Source organism: Eschrichtius robustus, chromosome 4 (assembly GCF_028021215.1).
Source record: "Eschrichtius robustus isolate mEscRob2 chromosome 4, mEscRob2.pri, whole genome shotgun sequence".
In the NCBI taxonomy this organism is placed as follows: Eukaryota; Metazoa; Chordata; class Mammalia; order Artiodactyla; family Eschrichtiidae; genus Eschrichtius; species Eschrichtius robustus.
This window is the reverse complement of record NC_090827.1, coordinates 104,792,850-104,812,889: the sequence shown is the minus strand read 5'-3', so window position 1 is coordinate 104,812,889 and position 20,040 is coordinate 104,792,850.

Genomic DNA, 20,040 nt, shown 5'->3' with positions numbered 1-20,040 from the left:
TTGAACTTGTTGGAAGGAATTTTGAGCTGATGCAGGTACTTGACTCCCAGGGAGTAGGAACAAAGATGGCACGCACAGGATGTGGGCAGAAAGGGAGCTGTCAGAGAGAAATCAGGCAAGGTGGCTGCAAAAGACCTGGTCCAGTGGACAGAGCCTAGGTGGAGGGGCTGGCAGAGCCCAGCAGTCTGGGAGGCCCATCCCAAAAGCCTGTGGGGCACCTACCACGCGGCCCCACCTCCAGTGCACTGCATTTGTAGAGACTTTCAAGCAGCTCATCCCTTCTTCTTCCCTTTCCTTTCCTTTTCCTCATTGCCCTGCTTTCTTTCTACTTTCCTCATCCCTCCCTCTTTCCCTTAAATTTCTGTCTTGCTTATATCCCTTAGAATTTAGTGAACACAGCATTGAGAACGCCAGCCTCCTTTACTTTTGCAAAGATAAACCGTGGCCAGGAGCTGTGTTGATGTCACGTCCAGAGTTCTATACAAGGACCAGTGTCCCCCTTATGGAGGGTGACCATTAGGAGTCCCCCACAAAAGCATACATCCTGGGCTTGCTTTTTCAACAACCATAACCTAACTTGTCCCACTTTTCTAAAAGCTATAGACTGTTGTGTTTTGTCTTAATAAAGGTGACCCTGTTCTTTTGTGTGACTCTTAAAGATAAGAGTTACAAGCTCTGAAGAGTTGTCTTAAGAGCAAGCTGTCAGCTAACTAAGGGCTGTCATTAGATATATGGTCAGTAAATATATGAGTGAAGTCATGGCATGGCTCTTCAGACACTGTTCTTTCTCACTCAACTTTCTTTCCTTGGCCACCCAAACCAGAACATTTGAATTTTTCAGTCCATCCTGGCAGGCTGTTTTCTTCTTTATAGTCCCAGAAGCTACCAAGGAAGGGAATGCACATGTCTGCAGTGCCTCTTACATGCTGGGCCCAACATAATGCGTGTGACTCACTCTTCTTTGTTAATAGGAAAGCCACTTGGAGATGGTGTACTATTGATGAGAGGCCACAAGTACCATCCACGCATCCCTCTATCTAGCCATTCAACAAATGTTCATTGTACATGTACTGTTGTCTCAATTGGGCACCATGCTAAGGAACAGGGTAAACACCAAGGAGTGAAGTCCAACAGGCATAGATCCCAAGGAGCAAACAAGCCCATGGTGGAGACCTGAAATTCTAAATAGCAATGTGAGGCTTCAACAGCAATAAAATATCAGAAACATAACTCTCTAGAAGCAACTTAGGATTTGGACCAACTAAGTGACATAGATAAGACAAGAAAAAGACATTTCATGATAGGGTTAGATTGAAAGCTGCTGCCTGAAGGTATGTCTGTATGAAGGAGCAGAAGGGACATTTTTAGCAGGGGTAATAGTGTGAATAAAGGGTAAGAAGAGAAATGTGCATAGTGAGTAAGGAAGATCACTAACAGTCCTGTCAAGAAAGGAGGATGCTCAGGTCAGGGAGTGGAAGAAGATGAGATGAAAAAAATAGTGTAGCGGATTGAATAATATTCTCCCCCAAATTCATGTCCACCCAGACCTCAGAATGTAACCTTATTAAGAAATAGAGTCTTTGCAGACTTAATTAGTTAAGATAAGATCATACTAGACTAGGGTGGGCCTTTAATCCAATGAGTGGTGTCCTTATATAAACAGGAGGAGACATACAGAGAGACACAGGGAAGTAGGCCATGTGAAGATGGAGGCATAGATTGACTCATCAGTCTACAAGGCAAGGAGAGCCAAGGATTGATGGGACCCACCAGAAGGTAAGAAGAGGCAAGGAGATATTCTTCCTTAGAGCATTCAGAGGGAGTGTGGCCAGCCTGACACCTTGATTCTAGTCTCCAGGACTGTGGCAAAATAACTTTCTCTTGTTTTAAGCTACCAGTTTGAGATAATTTGTTATGGAAACCCTAGGAAACGAATACAGTTAGGTTAGCACAGATTAAGATTCTCACTGTGGAGTCAGGCACATGAGGGTTCATATCCCAGGTCTGCAGTTTCCTAGCTGAGAGACTTTGAACAAGTCAATTTTAATTCTTCAAATTTTAATCCCTTAGTTATCATGTGGATAGATAATAATACCTACCACATATGGTTTCTGTAAGAATTAAATGAGATAAAATATGTAATGTGTTTAGCCTGGTACCTGACACAGAGTAAGCACCCAGACCATGTATCTTATGATCACCATTATCATTCATTATTTTTAATAATACTCAGTGCTCTCAATATTCAAAGAACTATGACAGATGATACATGCAATGTGAAAATTAATATTTCTTACTCTTAAATTACTGTCTTGGTCAGCTTGGACTACTATAACAAAAATACCATAGACTCGGTGGCTTAAACAACAGACACTTATTTCTCACTGTTCTGGAACCGAGAGAGTCCAAGATCAAAGTGTCAGAAGATCTGGTTCATGGTGAGGGCTCATTTTCTGGCTCGTAGACAGCCACCTTCTTGCTGTGTGTTCACATGGCCATTCCTCTGTGCATTCGTGTTAAGAGAAAGAGACAGATATTTCTCTTTCTTTCTGTTTTTATAAGGGCACTTATCCCATCATGAGGGCCCCATCCTCATGACCTCATCTAATCCTAATCATAGCCCAAGGGTTCTACTGCAAATATCATCACATTGGGGGTTAGAGCTTCAACATAGGAATTTAGAGGGACACAAACATGCAGCCCATAAGAGTTGCCAAAACTAAAAAGAATTATATCATCTACATGTACACAGAGTAACACAGTGAAAACTTCAATATACTATTATCTATTGATGTTTTACTATAAATGTTAGGTTTTCTAAAATAGAACACACAAAAGGATATTTTCCTTTTTCCAACATTTTCACTTCCACTTTGCATCAGAGGCAGCAACAGCAGTAGAAAACACATTAGAAGCCTCCTGTTTTGGAAAATGCAGGATCTTTTGGCTATAAGACTAGTTACACTGGCAACGTGAGAGCCAGTTGAGACATATCAGAATAATATCAGTTGAAAAAAAAAGTTTGGCAGGCCAGGAATACCCATACCATCTTAAATTTTGGTCAGTGTCCTGGGATAATTGTTCACCCCTTTCCAGACTGTGACTTTGTGGGTAAAATCTTAAATTGAACATTTTAACAAGTGGTTGAAAAACTGGATTTTCAAATCTGTTAAGTCATTTCTTCTTCCCAACAGGGAGAGACTGGGAGGCAGCTCTCCTGTCAAAGGCTGGCTGGTGAATTCCTCAGGGTTGATCTTACAGCTCACAGAGCTATTCATCATTTTAGTGAGTATACTCGGAGGGGGCCCCTGGTGATTTACATGCTCCAGATAAATTATGATGCCTCTCATGATGTTATCATCATTTCGGCTCATGGATTTGAACACTTTCTGGGAGAGGATTTTTTTTACCCTCTCTTAAATGATGAACAACTCCCAGACAGATTATATTGTAGTCGTCAAGAAAAAAGATATAGGTATGTTTTCTTAAAGATAAACAACTCGGCCACCACAGCTAGTTGGCCTAGCAACAGGAAAATATTGTCCACTGAGAGTTCACTGTTTATACCACCTGGAAAAGATCATCACACTTGCTTGGTCTTTTATTCCTATTCTATTTAATGATGAATCTTCTCCTGTAGTTTTACTAGGCTATTCCATCTGTAACAGGGGATATCCTAAATAAAGCAAAATGTCTGCTTCTCGATTCCAGTAAATCTACAAGGTGTCAATGCTTGGCTTGACCTCATTTGACCTTGAGTTGATTGGGCTTTGCATTCTGCCCTGGTCACAGACCAGGTGATGGAAAATGTGTTTTCCTTTCCCCAAGCCTGTCTTGTGGCTTCTGTTGGTGGTACATCTCACCACAATCTTTTGGTGCTAGACCATAAACTTCCAAGATGAGTGTGGTAAGCAGAATAATGCTTCCCCATTCAAAGATGTTCACGTCCTAATTCCTGGGACCTGTGAGTATGTTATGTTTTATTGTAAGAGGGCATTAAGGTTGCAGATAAAATTAAATTTGCTAATCAGCTGACATTGAAATGAGAAGAGGATTCTGGATTATCCAGGTGGGCCCAGTGGAATTACAGGGGTCCTTAAAAATGAAAGAAGGAGGCAGGATTCTCTGTTTAAAGTGATGTAACATGAGAGAAATCTGACTGGCCATTGCTGGCTTTGAAGATGAATATGGCAGCCACAAGCCAAGGAAAGCAGTTGGCCTCTAGAAGATGGAAAAAGCAAGAAAATGTATTTTTTCTTCAAGCCTTCAGAGAGAAATGCAGCCTGCCAACACCTTGATTATAGTCCTATGGGACACACATGGGCCTCCAACCTCCAGAACTGTGAGTTAATATATTTATGTTGTTTTAAGTCAACGTTCGTGATAATTTGTTAAAGCATCAATAGGAAACAAATAATAGGAGACGCATTTTAATTGTCTTCCACTTTGAACACTCAGCCCAGTGCTGGCACATAGCAGCTACTAAATAAATGGTGGGTGAATGAATGAACGATGTCCCACTGTCACAAAGCAAACGTCCTATCTTTCAAAGTCTCTGATCCCCCTGGAATGCTCTGGGTTCTTTGTTCCTCTCTGTAGATGCTTCTAGTTCTCCTTTCACTTTCACAACAGTTGGGGACCGTTCCACGGGCTCCAATGAGCCAATCTGCTCCCTTGACAGCTCAGACCCTGGATTCTCTTAGATGATCCATCATTTCAAAGGGAAGTGTCACCACCATTCTCACTTCTGTAGCTTCATTCCTACTCTTTTCTTCACCTTGGTGCTCAAACCTCTTAAAATACCTGGACTTTCCCAATGCATCACTTCCTCTATGATGCAGATGCTGTTTTTTGTTTTGTCTTGTTTTCTGTTTTTTTTTTTTTTTTTTTTTGTCATGGGTTTATACTTGTTCTCTTGGTTCAGGTGACAAGCTGATATTTATCCTTCAAAACTTACATTATACAGTACTTCCAGGAGACTTCTTTGACCCCCTAGATATAATTATTTAAATCTTCCCTTTGGCTTTTCTTTTAAACTTCCTTACTATGGTTATTGATGCATTTGGTTTTTACAGTAAAACTTGGCTTCCTCCTTTTCTTTCCCCTCATCTTAGTGTCGACAACCTCATGTCGTGTAACAATATCTTTTACACAGAAGGCTTTCAATCATTATGTAGTAGTTAATGAATATGTGGTAGTTAGGAATTTAGCCTTTGAAATTTTAAAGTAAGAAGATATTTATGTCTATATTAGGAAGGACTGGCAGAATTTTCACCTAGGAGAGAAGAACCTTCTATTATCATTGTGCCCTGAGATTTAGGAAGGCAAACCATTTAACTTTATTTTTTTAATAGTATATTTTTTTCACTAATACAAATCACCAGTATATTGTCAGAAGTAATTCTGTTTATTTTGGGTTGAGAAGTTGGGACTGAGAAGTTACCTAGTGTATGGTATTCAATTCAGAGCAGATGTCTTATATGATTAAGATTTTATAGTGTGTGTTCTCACTTAGTGTAAAGGAAAGGAAAAGGAAAAACAAAAGGATTCCTAAAGCTAGTAAATTGTGTTTAATGGAATCAGTTAAAATTATTGGTTTGTCAGGTGGCAGGTTCTGAGAAAAACATTACCTCCATAACTTTTATTTTTTTCTCATATCTGTTGAAATCTCTTTGAAATGAGCATAGTTTGAGAGGAGGAGGTTAAGGTCAAGTTTATATAACTGAATCAACTGACTTGATGATTACTTTGGCTGTCTTCATGATTGATTTCTCTGTGTCATTCAGAATTAATCAGGAGAAAACTCAGGTAATCAGATCAGCTGAGCCTGAGTCTTGTTCGATGACCATATGTGACATGGCTAAGGAGTTATTTTCTTCACATGCCATGTCCACTGATCATCAACCAAAAGGGGAATCACTGGGTTTTCCCCATGGAATTGTGATTAAGGAGGGACAGGAGGACTGAGTTTTAGTTGCAGTCAAGCATAAAGGAAAGAGCAAATATGTTCTTTGCAAATGGTTGGTATCACAGAACCTGTTTTCAGGATATTGTGGGTCCATAATTTGAAACTAGAATTTATGACTGCATTATTTTCAGTGACATAAACATTCCTATGGATTTATGAGTATCCCCTCATTAGAAGAAGTGTCCATGAATCACATAAAAAGAAAGTATTCTTACTAATATCACTTAGAATGAATTCTGTATTACAGGCACTTACAGAGATGTAAGCCCTTGGCAGACAAGCACTAGGATTGTCAGATTAGCAAACTAAAATATAGGACACCCAGTTAAACTTGCATTTCATATAAAACACAAAATTTTTAGTACAAGCAAGTCTCACATATTGCGTGGGACATACTTATATTGGAAAAAAATGTTGTTTATCTGATATTTAACTGGACATCTCTATTTTATCTGGCAGGCTTCACAGGTACTCTCTGGTATGTGCTATCTTTAATGGCTTTAAAAAACTGCAATTGTAGCAGCACGTACGTGAACCCAACTAAATGTCCTTTTAATGACCATATTTAATTATCTGATTAGTGGAGTTATAATTTAAAGATGATAAATAAGGATGAAGTCTCAAATGTGTTTACTAAAAAGTTAGTAAGTCTAGTTTGGAAAGAGGATGACACTAAGTAATGACTCTGGGAATTGTGCTGGAAAAATTTATGATAGTCACATAGCGCTTTGTATTCCATTTGATGTATTAGATGGGATTACTGCCATACATGGAGAAGAGAAATATGCCTCTTGGATATTTTGGTAGCTAAGATGACAGAGTGAACTTGCTCAGGGAAGTGTGGGAGCCGAGGAAGAAGCTTAGGGTCGGAGTTCATCAGAATAGCAATTACCCAAGTGGGTCAATTTTTTTTTAAGAAAATAGATTTTGATAATTGAAGTCCAGGAGGAAACCACCTGGTTTATCCAAAATGACCTTCAAAATGCAAATACCCAAGTGATTTATGTCATTTTTAAACTCTGTGTCTCCAATTAATGGCTACTCTCTGGATTATTTGGGAAAAAACAGCTGGTTCTTATAATTATTATCATTATGGGATTTGAATGAATGTAAATAAGACACTCTATTCTTTTAAACATTTCTTATGCACCTTCATAAACAACCTGCTGCCCCCCTCCCCAGCTATCACATCACTACCCCCTTTTAATCATAGGCTCAGTCTCTATAACTCTAAAAAGAGTCCAGCCAGAGAACCAGTCACCTGGATATTCTGTCTACAGAATTCCAGATGTCATTAAAAACAAACAAACAAACAATCTGGGTCTTTGATCATGATCAAGCCAGTTGTACCTTTTTTCATTGAGAACACTTGGCCTTGGCCTTGTATAGATGAAGAAATAAATTCACAATACCAAAAGGTGCCTAAAAAGATTATCTGAAGAATCCCTTGCTTCTAAACAGGTTAATGCTAAACCAGGGTTTCTAAATAGCAGTATTCATAAGATTTGGGACCAGATAATTCTTTGTTGGGGGGAGGGCTGTCTTGTTCATTGTGTAGCACCATCCCTGGCCTCTACCCATTAGATGCCAAAAGGCCCTCACCTCCCAGTCATGACGACCTAAAATCTCTCCAGACACTGCCAAATATCCCTTGGGGAGGTCAGTTGAGAAACACTGACCTAAATTATCCAATATTGATAGTTTTATTCTGTACCAACTAGCATGGGGGGTGGCAGTAAAAGCTGAATTCAGTCTAGGAAAGGTAACAGAGTGACAGGGATGGGAATGGGATAAGGTGTGGGGAGAAGGAGGATGAGAGCAGTAGACTGGTAATAGCCATCGCTGTTTCATTCATTCACGCATGCATTCATGGATTGAGCATTCTTCATCCATTTATTTGTTCATTCAACAAATGTGTATTGAGGGCTTACTAAGTAGAAGAGATGGGGATTCAGTAGGAAAGCAAATACAAATTCTCTGCTCTGAAGGAGCTTATATTCAAACAGAATGTAGGGGATAATGAATAAGAAGATCCTAATGTATCAGGTGTTAACAAATGATCAGAAGAGGATGTTAGTCTGGGTCCGGTTAGGAAAACAGAAAACACACCAGCAATTTTAACAGCGAAAATGTCATACAGAGAATGGGTTGACAGAGTATAGGAGAACAACAAAGGCTATAAAAATGAAGAGAGGACACTGAGGTCACATAGAGATAGAACTTTAGGAAGCTGCTGCTACCCCCAGGGCTGGGGGAGCAAAGGGAACAGGATGGAGTGACTAGAACCTGGAAACGTAGGAAAGATGTCAGTGGAGGTGGGATCCAGGCCACTGAGGAGGTGGCCCTGCTAGCTGCTGTTGGTGCCTAAGGGGCTGGGATTAAGTCTGGGGTGAGCTGGGGGTGACTGGCTCACTGGGGACAGTGTCTCTGAGGGATGTGGTAAGGCTGCTTCTGAAAATATGGAAGCAGTCTGTTCACTGAAACCAGCTGCTGAGCTGGCCTGACACTGACATGAACAGCAAACCAACCAAAAGGGGCCGAGTCTCTTCTTTACCTCTGCTGCTCTCTAGCGCCCTCTATTGGCAGACTTTAACAGGGAGCCGCGGGGCGCAGGGAAAATGTGGTCCTCAGAGACCCAGCTCCAGCATCACACAGGAGGGTGTGGAAGGGAAGTTTGAAGTTGAGTCAGAGCCACGGAACCCGCGTAGGAAGGCTATTATTTTACATAGGAGGTCCTTGGAGCCTACTTAACCCCGCTTCAGAGAATGCCTTGTACATGGATGTGCTTCAGAAGAATCATTCACTGTGCTATGTAAACTTCTCCAAGTCAGATGCAGCCTGTTACCTATCTCAACACAGAATGTTTATGAAGTGAATGAATGAATGAATAGAATGATGCCTTTAACATAATGCTATTGTTATTTTTCTGAATTACTTCATTTAATCTCAGACTCAAATTTTAAATTGTTATGTTTAAAATTGAACACAAATGTCCTGGAAATTAAGGAACTATAGCTGAAATATTACTTGTCTATACCAGATAAGATTGTAGCATTAGCAACTTTTTCAGCTTTGTTCTTCTGATTACCAGCCTTGTGTGTGTGTGTGTGTGTGTGTGTGTACTTGTGCCCAATTCAATCTAATTCAGAAAGTATTAACTAGGCACCCACTAAGTGCAAATCTCTGTGTCAGATGCTACATGGGACCTGAAACAATTAAACCAGTCCCTAAAGGACTCAGAGTATTGATTTCTATGTGTGCCATCTGGCGCTTATCACTATTTTTAAGAGGTCTTTCCTGTGATTTATTGAGGTCCCTTGAATCCTATTCTTTTCTGTTTTTAAAGATATTAACAATGCACGTCTGCCCCCACTGCACTTCAGCTTGCAGCTTCGTCTCTTTTATGAACAGAATAAAATAGATTTCCTCCCAGAAGTAACCCTTTGGTAGTAATTGTCTAAAGAGAGAAATTAACTCTTCAGACTCCCAGGGCACCATTACTAAATGTTCTGTAAAGCTCCTTCCTAATTACTACCTGGGGAGAGACTTGGCATCTGGAGAACAGCACCCAATGTGTATATACTTATATCCTTCATCGTGACCTCAAAGAGGGCCATGAGTTCATCACTCTGAAGAGAAGGAAGCCTCAGAAATGCTTATTCATAGATAAAAATAGGATGGGGCTGTGCCCTGGAGGATTATAGTCCCCTAACATATTTTGAAAGTTTGGCTCCTCAGATAACCTGAATATTTGTTACCAAATTGGTCAACCAGAACTGTGCCAGGGTCCTAGCCCAGCTCAAGACCCCCTGTCTCGGCCAGGGAAGTTCTTTTTCCAACTTACACAGCCAATAAGGAAACCGATACTGAGACTGGAACAGCATGAGCTTTATTCAATGGCCAAAGAATGGAGGAGCTGGAACCTAGTTTGCAAATCAACTTCTCAACCCAATATGAGAGGAGACAGCAACTATATAGGAGAGTAGAAGTAAAAGGGAGGGATTTGGAAAGAATGGGAAGAATATTCATGAGTTATCTGTGTACTGGGGCATGGTTTGGACCTGGAATAGTTGCAACTCTCCTTTTCAGTCCTAGTATGGGCTGTACCGGGGTTGTTGTCATGGCAATTGTCAACTGTCCTGGTGCTGGTGGGTGTGTCATTTAGCATATGCTGATGTATTACAATGAGTGTATAATGAGGTTCAAGATCTACTGGAAGTGGAATCTCCTGCCATCTTGGGCCCAGCTGGTTCTAACATGTTCTTGCTTTTTCTCTTTGCAGCTTCCTCCTGAAACTTAGCTAAGAGTAGTTGGTTTCTATTTGAGGGAGGCACATGGGTTTGATTCTGGAGCAACAACCTTGGTAATAGATTGACTCCAGCACTGAAAGGAAACAGGAAGAAGGCTGAAGGGCTGGGGGCTGCCCTGATTAGGGCCATTATGCTAACTTTGGTTGTGAAAGGTGATCTTCCTTAGCCTGTCTCCAAAAATACTGATAAATACTTCACATGCTGTTAAATTTAACCTCGTTTATTGCCTCTCTCCCTTTGGAGAAGCATTCTATTGAACATTAATACTTTCTTCCCCTGTTGCTTCAACATGTTTTTAAGGCCCAAAAATACCTTGCTCAACATTTGTGATTTTTAATATTCCCTAGTCTAGGCTTGCAGGGAGGAAGGCCTACAATGTTCTTTGGATTGCTTCATTATTGATATTCTCCAAATCTTCACCATTTATCTTATCAAAGATCTTGGAGCATTTTAAATTCAGAATTTTGCCTCTGAAAAGGTTTTAAAAACTAGTAGGTAGTATTATTCATGTCTCACTTGATTTCTAATCTTAGCTCTACTTTGTAATCAGACCATCACTGAAAGAACATTATAAACCACACTGAATGATTTATACAGGCTGGACAAGTCTAGTGGTAAATAGAATCCAAAGGGGCAAGCAGTGATACAATTCAAATACTGGGCCTCCAAGAAAATTTCTTACAGGGACCTTTTTTCTTTACTTTCAGGTTAAATTCTCCGGAGAAAGAATCTTTTCTAACATTTGCAAGCCCTACTAGTGTTCTTGGGTGCAGGAATGATGAAAAGGCAAATGGTCTATTATCTGTGGTCAAAACAGTTTTTCAAAGCTGCTCAGCAGATGTATTATGTTACAGTCATTTCCCTCCACTTATTATTTGGTCAAGATAAGCACTCCCAGTCAATGCTGATTGCATTTAGCCAGATCATATTTTTTGTCCACCTTTCAGTGCAGATCCTATTTCCTGCTTTTAACCATACAGATATATGACAATAAAGAAAATAATTTTGCCAGCAATTGAATTACAGTATGTGTTTGGTTCTCCATTAATACACCTCTATCTTGTTCAACATTTTCAGTAAATAGCCTTTATATTTGTCCTCTCTTCAGTTTGCCAGCTGACAATAGAAAACATTAACTGGGGTTGAAGGCTATGAAGGCAAAAAAATGAGAGAGAGAAAGAGAGAGATGGTTAGTCAGCACCATCTAGTGTCTAAAACTTAAAATTTAATCAGAGTTTTTGGATCTTCCTTTCCCTACAGCATACTAGAGAAATGAATAAATGCTGGTGGTATTTTATCTAGTATTTTATTTTATTTTTTAAATTTAAAAATTTTTTAAATTTTATTTAATTTACTTTTTTATACAGCAGGTTCTTATTAGTTATCCATTTTATACATATTAGTGTATATATGTCAATCCCAATCTCCCAATTCATTCCACCACCCCCCCCCCTTATCTAGTATTTTAAAATATTTTGATTCTTTAAAAAACTTGAATAAAAGTTCTAATGTATAATAAACACATTAAATTTAAATTTACTTTAACTCCACTATTCATGGCTCAACCATAGCAAGTCAGGTAAGATTATCTACTTGGAGCAAACAGTAAAACCAAGAATTATCAATTATCTGGTTATCTTCTCAGCGAAGACAGCTATTCAAGAAAGTTTCATCCTAAACATATTTGACGTTAATTAGAAAATATATAGACATCACTGATGAAGCTAACTTGGTTATTTGTCTTCACTCTGTTCTTTGAACTTACTCAATTTATTCCAGCACTGATCTCTTTTTTTAAAAATTCATTTTATTTATTTATTATTTTTGGCTGCGTTGGGTCTTAGTTGCTGCGCGCAGGCCCTCTCCAGCTGCGGCGAGCGGGGGCCACTCTTCATTGCAGTGCATGGGCTTCTCATTGCGGTGGCTTCTCTTGTTGCGGAGCACGGGCTCTAAGCACACGGGCTTCAGTAGTTGTGGCTAGTGGGCTTCAGTAGTCGTGGCTAGTGGGCTTCAGTAGTTGTGGCTCGCAGGCTGTAGAGCACAGGCTCAGTAGTTGTGGCGCGTGGGCTTAGTTGCTCCGCAGCATGTGGGATCTTCCCGGACCAGGGCTCGAACCCGTATCCCCTGCATTAGCAGGCGGATTCTTAACCACTGTGCCACCAGGGAAGCCCCTGATCTCTTTCTTTAAACCAGTGTGGGATCTAGGGACCAAATTTGACCAGTGCCTCTCAACACACAGCAAGTATTTTTGAGATTGTGGAGTTGAGAACTAGAGATTTGGATCACAGAGTAACTATTTTATAGAGCTTTGGTAATGCTTTTCAAGGCTGCTCTTTTGGACAACTAGAAATTACTCCACAGCATGGAGAAATCTACTGTATTATTCTCCAAAGAGACAGAACCCACAGGATGTGTTAATATATAGAAATATTTATTTTAAGACCTTGGCTGATGCAGTTTTGGAGACTAGCAAGATTAAAATCTGCTGGGTGGACCAGCAGGCTGGAGACTGGGAGAGAGCCATGTTGCAGTTCAAGTCCTAAGACTGTTGACCACAGAATTTCCTCTTGCTCAGGGAAGGTCATTCTTCTATTCTACTGGGGCTTTCAACTGATTGGACGAGGCCCACCCACATTATAGAGAGCAATCTGCTTTACTCAAAGTCCACTAATATAAATGTTAATCTCATCCAAAATCATCTTTACAGAAACATCCAGAATACTGGTTGACCATATACATAGATATTGTGGCCCAGCCAATTTGTGAGACAAGATGAACCATCGCATCAGGTGAAGTGTGCAGAGGGAAAAATAAAGAATAAGGGAGAATTCGGAAAAGTTTTAAAACCTGCTTATTATTCACGTCAATCAAATGATTGCTTTCGGTCAGAGGTTCTAAACAGCATCTTTATTTGGCACCAACACTTCAGGCACATTGGATCTGTGACGTCATGTGGCCCAAGTAGCAGAATGGCCTACAAGGCAGCCTGGACCAGTTGCAGAGCCTTCTCTTGTTCTGGGCCCCACTCAAAACTCGCAGCTTTTCAGTTCACTCAGTAAATGGTTTAGAGTAACACATGCAAATGACAAATAAGTTGCCTTCAAAATGCAAAGAGGCCCAGTAGGCATTGTGCCTATTTTGGGGTTGTAAGAGGGGTTAGATACAACTTACCCTTCACCTTAGAAGGAATATCTCAACATGTCCCATGCTACGGAATCCCTGGAAATTTCACAGACGTGGAGGCCCGTGCATTTTATTTAGGTTAATTTCCCACACTCTGACAAGCAAATGCCTTCCCAATAAGCTTAAAGTAGTTGCTACTTTTTGTTCATTAGGTCCAATCAGTATAATAATATCAATGTAATAGATCAGTGTGATACCTTGTGGAAGGGAAAGGTGATCAAGGTTCTTGCAGAATAAATTATGACAGAGGGCTGGAGAGTTGATATATCCCTGGCATACAACAGTGAAGGTGTATTGCTGACTTGGCCAGCTAAAAGCAAACTGCTTCTGGTGGGCCTATGGACAGATGTAGAGAAAAGAGCATTTGCCAGATCAAAAGCTGCAAACCTGGGGATGTGTTTATGTCCTCAAGCAATGAAACTATTTCTGGTCTAGCAACTACAATAAGACAATAGGAATCACCACCTGGTTAAGTATATGATAACCCACTTTCTCCAAGATCCATCTGTTTTCCACATAGGCCACATAGGTGAATTGAATGAGGATGTGGTGAGAACCATCACCGCTACATAATTTAAGTCCTCGATGGTGGCATTAATCTCTGCCATTCCTCCAGGCATGTGGTACTGATTGTGCTTTACTAGTTTCCTAGGTAGAGGCTGTTCTAGTGGCTTCCACTTGGCCTTTTCTACTATAATAGCCCTCTCTCCACAGGTCAGAGAATGAGTGTGGAAATTCTGACAGTGTCTGAGTGTGTCTATTCTAATCATGCATTCCGGGATTGGAGAAATAACCAACAATGGTTTGGGAGATTCATTGGGGCCACAATGGGCAGATCCAAGCTAAAACTCCATTGATCACCTGACCTCTATAAGCCCCTACTCTGACCTGGTGGAACGCAGTGACATTTGGCTCTCCTGGAATCAATTCAGTTCAGAGCCAGCGTCCAGTAGTCTTTGAGAAGTATGATTATTTCTTTTTCCCCAGTGACTTTTACAATCACCCTGGTAAAAGGCCATAGGTCTCTTTGGGAGAAGACTTGGAGAGAGACTAACAGTTTAGAGTTTTGCAAGAGGATTCATCCACTCTTTCATTCAAGGGGTTCTGCGTCTGTAAACTTCCTCAAGCTTGGGAATTTGTTGAGGGGCTATTACTCTCTCGGTACTGGTGATTCAAGTTAAGTTTCTGTTCACTTGACCTATAAACACTTCCACTTATACAGAGCTGTAAGAATTGAGCTGCCCATCTATGTTCTGCTAGGGACACCATCATCAATAGCCAGTGCCATAGGTCTCTGTGAGTCAGGCTATTCTCATTACTGCTTTGACTCTAATGTCCACATGGCAACCACACCCACCTTATCTTTGGTGATTAAATGTGGACACATAGTCTCTGCCACCCTGAGATCCATTTTATCCCCATTATATTTAGGGACCCAACTTTAGTGGCAGCAGTTTCCACTCTAATTTCTGACCTACAAAGAGTGACCACAGAACTCTTCAAGGATGCTGGGCTCTGCTCACAAATTTATTTCTCTAATTTATGGTGAAAACTACCTTCCACTTGGCCTAGTGGCTTCCACCACCCTCCTAAGGCTGGGTGAGCAGGTCTCACATGGTAAATTCACTCTAATGTTCCAATATCCCTAAGCCTTTGGATACTTTCTGCTACAGTGTAAGGCCATTCTGGCATTTCAACTGCATCTACTGTAGGCCACCTTTTGGCTCATGTTTCAACCAACCAACCAAAGAGAGCCTTTTCTGGCCCCTCAAACTACAACCAGATTCAAGAAATAGCCCTACAGTTAAGTGAGCAGTGTTTTTACTTTCTTTCCCAATGAAACTTTTAGTTAGTTAATCCAACAATTATTTATTGGGTAGTGAAATGTGCACTTTGATCATACAGTCTGCTTTTAGGAAGAAACAGCAAAATTTATTCAGTGCCTTCTGTGTGTTTTGTCTGCATAATAACATTTTTATATCACATAATATTTTCACTCAAGAGCCTGTTGGCTTTTGTGCATTTTTTTTTCATGATCTGTAATCTATTTCAATAAAAGGCTTACTTTTGAAAAGTTTAGACTTCTTAATTATTATTTGCTGCTGTGTTGATTTTAAATGTTATCACTCTGATCCAAGCCTACAATCATTTTTTATATTTACATTCTTATAAATTTTATTCGCATCTTGCCTCTTTTGACAATTCTTTTAAAAATCTCCTTTGCTGAATTCAGGTCCCACAGACAAAATATACGTTAGTTAGTACGTCTTCTATGCCTAAACTATTTGGGGGTTTTCTTGACAGCTCTGGGCAACACCAAGTGGTTGCTTTCTCATGTTAGTAAGGAAGATACAAGAAAAAAAGTTAGTATCTCCAGATTTTTAATTAGGTCAACGCCAGAGTACAAAAAAAATTAACAAAACAAAAAGAGAGTCTCAACTCCTTCTGGGTTAATTATACACATGTAATTCCAAAATGTTGTCAATATAAACATATTTCAGCAATTGTGTTACTCTCAGTCTGCAAAGAAGCCAACTTAAGTTCATATGTGCAAAGACTGGCATACTTGTCAACAAATTGATTTGTTTTTTCCAAAAGAAATATTTTGTTTCCAGGTTTAATATAACTTCAGCAGAAGACAATCATACACACATTATAGGATGAATTAGAGGGCTCTGAGGATTCTTCTTTGCTCTTGTATTAGCTTGGTAAGACTGCCATAAGAAGCTCGGTAGCTCAAAGCAATAGGAATTTATTGTCTCATGGCTCTGGAGGCTATAAGTGTGAAATCAAGGTGTCAGCAGGGTGGGTCTTTCTGAGGCCTTGAGGGAGAATCTGTGCCATGCCTCTCTCCTAGTTTCTAGTGGTTTGCTAGAAATCTTTGGTGTTTCTTGGCTTCTGCTGAATCACCCAGTCTCTGCCTTCATCTTCACATGGTGTTCTCCTTGTGTGTATATCCGTGTCCGAATTTCCTCTTTTTATAAGGACACCTGACATATTGGATTAGGGGCCCACCTTACTCCAGTCTGACCTCCTTTTAAATAATTACATCTTCAACAACACTATTTCCAAATACAATCACATTCTGAGGTACTGGGGGTTAGTATTTCAACATATAAATTTGACGGGATAAAATTCAACCCATAACAGCCTGAATGTTCATAATATGTTCTTACCCTCAGTGTAATATTTGACTAAACCACTATAAAATTATTATGCATTGTACCTCAGTGAAGATTTCCATTCTCCTTCACTCCAGTGTTGTGGGTTTTATAATACTTTAACAGGAAACACTTTTAATCATCAAGAGGCAGTTTCTGCTTCTCCCTCACCCGTGCCTAAATCAGTGTTTTTTAAGCTGTAAAGTACATTTCCTTATCTGGGGAATCTTGGTGAAATGCAAAGTCTGATTCAGTAGACCTGGGGTGGGGCCTGAGATTCTTTATTTCTAACAAGTGCCTAGATGATGATGATCTGAAAACCACACCATGAGTAGCAAGAACATAAAGATACCTCCACAAGCCGCGGATCAGAAATTAAGTCAAAAGTCCAAAACAAACAAACAAAACAATTGCCTCAGCAAAAGACTCTACCAGATAGCCTTAACCATTGATGTTATAGAGAATGAAGTGGTGTGAACAGGTTTTCCATTATAACCTGACATCATCACCATGGACACCTGTCAGAGGGTAGAGAAAGCTAAAGTCAGGGCTTTCCATTTCTTTTAGCCCTGTTGCAAATGATTTTATGAAAGAAGAATCATTAACCCAAGATCAGCAGAGCAAGAATTAATTACCTAGGACTTAATGAACTGATTTAATTGTGGTTAATTTTCTACTTTCTAATAGACATATGAGAAACCCATTCCTTTCCTATCTATCTCTAGCCTTCAATTTAATAGGCTATATTTGAACTAAGTGGGATGAAAAACTCTTTACATGGTATATTTTTCTGACTTGCACCTCGGAACAAAAAATATCCTATAAAAGATCCCAAAATGGGTTATAAACTAATTTAATAAAAATGTTTCTGCAAAAATAATATCTTCAGCTATAGTATTGTATGCTTATTGCCTCAGGAAGGCGGATGTCATCATAAAAAGAAACTGACAAAAGTCAAATTTTTGGCTTTGAAGTTTCCAAAACCAAGTTCAATGATCAGTCATTATTTGGAAGATTTGGAAGAATAAGTCATAATTCAGAGTCAAGGTCCAGATCTGAGTGCAAAGAGACAGTGTCTTTTGATTCATATTTCGCTTGTGAATTTTTCTTAACTACCTGTATTTAGTCACCAAGCATTTTAAAGAAAATATCAGAGGTATTATTGGCTTGTCTTAATTACTTTAAAGAAACTCTGTTCCTTTTTGTACAAATTACAGACCAACTGATCATCCCCAATCATTACTTGCCCTCCCCACCCTCCGTATGGTCCCAAATGCAACCCACAGGGCATGGGGGCTTTGCTGATGCCAGGCCACACAGATCAGCTTTCCAGAGTATACAGCAGCGTGGAGAAGGGTATAGAGTAAATCTGTAGGGACACAGGGGAGATATATATGGCACATTCTGTCTTTTTATGTTATTTGCCATATTGTTGAACACATAGGTCAGCCTTCCTCCCCTTCTCCCTCTCTCTCTCCAAGAAAAGAACCTTGAAAAATTAAACCTTGGAACCAGAACAGAATTAGGAGACAGAAGCTCACTACCAGCTCTCTGTTTCTCACACACTGCACGCTCTCTCTGGAGCGCCTCATCTACTCCTATGGCCTCACTTACTGTGTATATGAGACAGGCTGGGACCTGGCACCTGGGACCCTTTGCTGCAGTGCTTGCACCTGGACAAACGTCTCCTCCAGCAACAAAATACAAAGAAACTGTAAGGGACTAAAAATAACTACACGTATGCGCAGTTGGGGCAAAGTATGGACAACAAGATACAAAAAGACCAAAAACCCACACAGCACCAACCAGAGGGGGATGGGCAGACCACCTAAACCACCCCTGCCCCTAACAGACCCACCTCTTACCCTCACCCTGTGTAAGGAACAAGTTCACTCCCCTCAGGGAGTGAGCAAGGGAAACCGTTACTTGTTCTCACTCTCTCCTGCTGCAGCAGGAACCCCAACGAAGACTTGCGTGAACTTCTTGTCTGGCCTCATCAATTTCTATTGATTAAGGAGGCCAAGAACCCTGGTCGGTAATATATGTGCTGATGACTTTAAAATCCACAGCTCACCCAGCTCTTGCCCCTCCACTCTAGATGGGCATATCTGTCTTCTGGGCAACTACACCTGGATGTCTCACAGCCTTCTCAAATTACTATGTCCAAGAAAGTATCCACCATTTACTGCGTAATATCCAGACCAAGTCACAAAGCCAGTGGACCTGTTTTTTCTGTTGTTGTTGTTGTTTGTTTTTTAATTTTTCTAAAATGAAGTAGAAAGTCTTACAAGAACCCTGTTATGATGAGGAAATTAAGGCTAAGAGGGGTTAAATGACTTGCAGAAGACCTCACAGCTGAGAAGCAAAGGAGCTGGGTTTCCAACCTACACAGCCTAACTTCAGAACATGTGCTCTTCACTTCTCTGCAGTACTGAACACGGATTATTCTTACTCTCCAGGCAGAGGGGCTAAAAGGTCATGAGCTAAGTGCTGCCAAGTCTGCCATTGTAGATGCTAGGAGTGAAGAAGGGGAGAAGGTGATACAATAAGTCTTGGAGAAGCTGGAGAAGAGAGATTGTAAGGTGATAGTAGCTAAGAAATAGGATTTTTTTTTCTTAAAAAATTACTTAAACATGCATTGGGCTAGATACTGGGGATAGAAAAGTAATGGAGACAATTTCAGTCTAGTGGAGAAGATAGGTAAATACAGTATAATGAAATTTAGAAGTGAAGATAGACTTGTATGCAAGGTTCACAGAACATTAGAGAAATTAGATACACATAGAATTCATTCGTTCATTGCATTTATTTAGAGTATTTCCTGAGTCCCCACTGTATTGTGCTAGAAGCTGGAGAAACAAAATGGAAAAAGGTACAGTCCTTGTCCTGAAGAAACTCACAGCCTAGTGAAGATGCTTCTGAGGCAGCAACTCAGGTACAAAGAATGGCGCTACAAGGGCAGGGAAGGATTACACTGCCTGCAGCGTTCAGACAATGCCAACTGTATAAGTTAGCTATTACCTGAGCGAAAAGTTAAGACCATGACTTGACAACAGAAGAGGACACTAGAAAGGAACACAGTGGAGAGGTCTGAAAGGGCTTGGGTTTTTTACTATGACAACCCAAACTGCTTTTGGTGCAATCGCCAGGGTACACGCATTTTCCTGCAGTATCCGTTTTATTAAAATAATCTGGAGTACAAAAACACACTTAAAAAAAATATGGATGTATTATGCAGTTGACTGCAACAGCATATAGTAAGATAATGACAGGAAGGAAATTCCACATATGGGCAGGCAGATGGCTCTCTCCGCAGAAGAGTCTGGGGCGGGAGTTCACGGTGGTCCTCAGCTCTCAGAGGGTTTAGGGCACGATACTTGGAGAACATCGAGTTAAGAGTGCGAGAGAAACGTACGAG